The sequence below is a fragment of the Meles meles genome, chromosome 12 (genome assembly GCF_922984935.1).
Source record: "Meles meles chromosome 12, mMelMel3.1 paternal haplotype, whole genome shotgun sequence".
NCBI lineage: Eukaryota > Metazoa > Chordata > Mammalia > Carnivora > Mustelidae > Meles > Meles meles.
In genome coordinates this window covers 86,444,935-86,448,126 of record NC_060077.1, presented here as the reverse complement: position 1 = coordinate 86,448,126, position 3,192 = coordinate 86,444,935, and the positions used below count along the sequence as shown (strand labels likewise).

The 3,192-nt window shown below is 40.9% G+C and overlaps 1 pseudogene; it reads left to right on the top strand.

Moving 5' to 3' along the window:
- Nucleotides 1-868: 868 nt before the first annotated feature.
- On the top strand, nt 869-1,387 carry LOC123953929 (annotated as a pseudogene).
- The last annotated feature ends 1,805 nt before the right edge of the window (nt 1,388-3,192 follow it).

Genomic DNA, 3,192 nt, shown 5'->3' with positions numbered 1-3,192 from the left:
TTTGTGACATAAAAGAAAATTATTTTGGAATATCTGAAAAATGGAAATCTTAATCAGTAAATAAAACTAAAAAAAAAAAGGGCAATATTTGAAATTTAAAAAGACCAAATAAAATTGTCTAATATTGTTATAGCAGAATGGGGAGAACAAAAGTTGTGAACCTGAAGACACATACATAGAAATGATTGAAAAACTGAACAGATCATTAATAATATTTAGGGGCAATGACAGGCACATATTTGGAGTCCCTGAGGGGGGAAAAAAAAAGAAGAATGGGCCGAAAAGATATTAGAAAAATAATCACTGAACTTTTCTCAAATTTACTGTAAGTTAAATTTTTATTCAATGACTTCAGGAAACCTCAATCAGGTTAAAAAGGGAAGAAAACTATGACTAGACCCGCCTTAGTCAAAACGAAGTAAATCAAAGAAAGATAACATCTAAATGCAGTGAGAGGAAAATGACACTACATATCAATGGAACAATATTTCAAAGGATTCATGGCTTCAAAAATAATAGATTTTAGAGGATATTGGACCAACATCTTTACAGTGATGAAAAAAAGAAAAAAAAAGATACAACCACAAAAACAAAAAATCCAACCTGGAATTCTATAAACCACTTCTAGCCTGAGGGTTGTCTCAGGAAAAAGAAAGAGTTGTCTCGCAGTTGTCTCAGGAAAAAGGAAATAAAGACATTGTATCATAAATAAAACCTGAGAAAATGCTCTCCAACTCATTTGAGCTATGAGAAATGCTACACGATGTACTTTAGGTTGAAAGTCAATGAAACAGATGGAAACATGTATTCAGGAAGGTGTGAAAACCATCAAAAATGGCTAGTGCCTTTTGCCACATCTACTGTGAGAATGAAACCCGTTCTCAGCACTCAGACTGCCGACATTCTGGAAAATGTCAACATCACTCTGAAGGGACGCACTGTCATTGTGAAGGGCTCCAGAGGAACCCTCTGGAGGGACTTCAATCACATCAGCATAGAACCTAGTCTCCTTGGGGGGGGCGGGGGGGGGGGAGATTCAGAGTTGACAAATGGTGGGAAATAGAAAAGCACTTGCTACTGTCCGTAGGGTCTGCAATCACGTACAGAACACGGTCAAGGGCGTTACACTGGGCTTCCCTTACAGGATGAGTCTATCCATGCTCACTGCCTCATCAACGTTGTTATTCAGGAGAGTGGTTCTCTTGTTGAAATTCGAAATTTGTGGGGTGAAAAATGTACCTGCAGGGCTCGGCTGAGGCCAGGTGTTAACTGTTGAGTGCCTGAAGTCCAGAAAGAGGAGTTAATTCTTGAAGAAAATGACCTTAAACTTGTATCAAACTCAGCTGCTTTGATTCAGTAAGTCACAACGTTAAAAACAAGGATATAGAGAATGTTCCGATAGTATGTGTTTCTGGAAAAGGAACGATGAATAAGATCTAAATTGTCCAGCTACAGAAAAACACAAGATTTCAGATGGTTTTTCAGATTCATTTGTAATATTTCAAAGATGCAGTTAAAGCTGTATTGACTTGGGGCTTTTTCTTAAACAACACATACATATATATAAATAAAATAAACTGCCATTGCATCTGCCTTCTTAATCTACTGGAATTCATGTGTAATAAAATAAAAATGTGATATATTTAACCGCATACAACTAAAAAAAATGCATAGCAAAACCACCAAAACAATACACAAAGAACAATGGAAAACGAGAATATAAGTTACTATATCATTGATAAAGGACTAATACCCCAGTAAAAGGGAACTTCTAAAAATGTGAGAAAAATTTACAAAAAAACCTCCACCCTCTACAAACAATGGATTAAAAGCATAGATAATTTACTAACAACATTTAAAAGTGATCTGAAAATACGGAAGTATGTGAAAAATCACTCATACTCAAAAGATGCACAGAAACTATCATACCTATCAGAATGGCAAAAATTAAGAACTATAATAACACACTACGCTAGCAAGAGTGTAGAGAAATGTGAAGTCGTACTTATCTAATAGGAAAACCTTATTGGTAAAATCTTTGTTAAGGAGAATTTTGAAATTTCTAACCAAACTAGATGTACAGATGTATGTTAACCTTTTGATCCTGCAATCCAAATTCTAGGAATTTGCCCTCAAGACACGTCTCATTCAGTAGAAAAATAGGGGCTCCTGGGCGGCTCAGTTAAGTGACTCCTTTACCTCAGGTCATACTCCCGGGGTCCTAGACCAGTCCTGCACCAGCTCCTTGCTCAGTCCAGAGCCTGCCTCTCCCTCTCCCTCTGCCACTCCCCCTGCTTATGCTCTTTCTGCTCTCTCTGTCAAATAAATGAAAGAAAAATCATGTGTGCTTTTAAAACATGTCAATATTCTTTTCTATTTTCTTTATTTTATTTTATTTATTTATTTGACAGATCACAAGTAGGCAGAGAGAGAGGGGGAAAGCAGGCACCCTGCTGAGCAGAGAGCCTGACTCGGGGCTCGATCCCAGGACCCTGAGATCATGACGGGAGTCGAAGGCCGAGGCTTTAACCCACCGAGCCACCCAGGCGCCCCTCTATTTTCTATCTATCAGAATTTCATCCCTATTTTACATTCTGTATCTTTGTATGTAACCGTAAAAGCAAGTACCTACCCAGGAACTTGAAAACAGATCTGAATGAAGGAAAGTAGCCCTGGGAAAGCAACATCTGGTGTGATACTGGCCTCTGCTTGTGACCGGCCTGGGATTTACTGTCGGTCAGCACAATGTCACAGTGTAAGTTACTTCTTTTTGACTTTTCTTTTTCTGAAATTCCGTTTACTCATCTCTGTTCTACATACTTGCCCTCGTTTTCATACAGGTCTTCTTAGGTGGCACGGAGTCTGGGTCTCTGGTAAGAGGCACAGTTGAGGTTACCAGCGTCCATTACAGCTGTGTTTGTCACAGCCTCACGCGGTTGTGTCTCAGGGCTTTGGGCCGGGGAAGCCGTCGCTCGAGGGAGTGCTCGTTTCCATTCTAATCACCCTGGCCCCCCCAGGTCCCCGCTGCAGAGTCGCAGGCTCACCGGGGCTCCAGGTGCGGGCATCAGGGTCCCACGCCATAGACGCGGTCCCTCCCGGCACAGGGTCACCGCGGAGGGGGTGGCGGCGGCAGGAAGAACGTGACCCGAGGACCCCTGAGAGCGCACAAAGCGGCCTTCTGCGGAGCTCTCG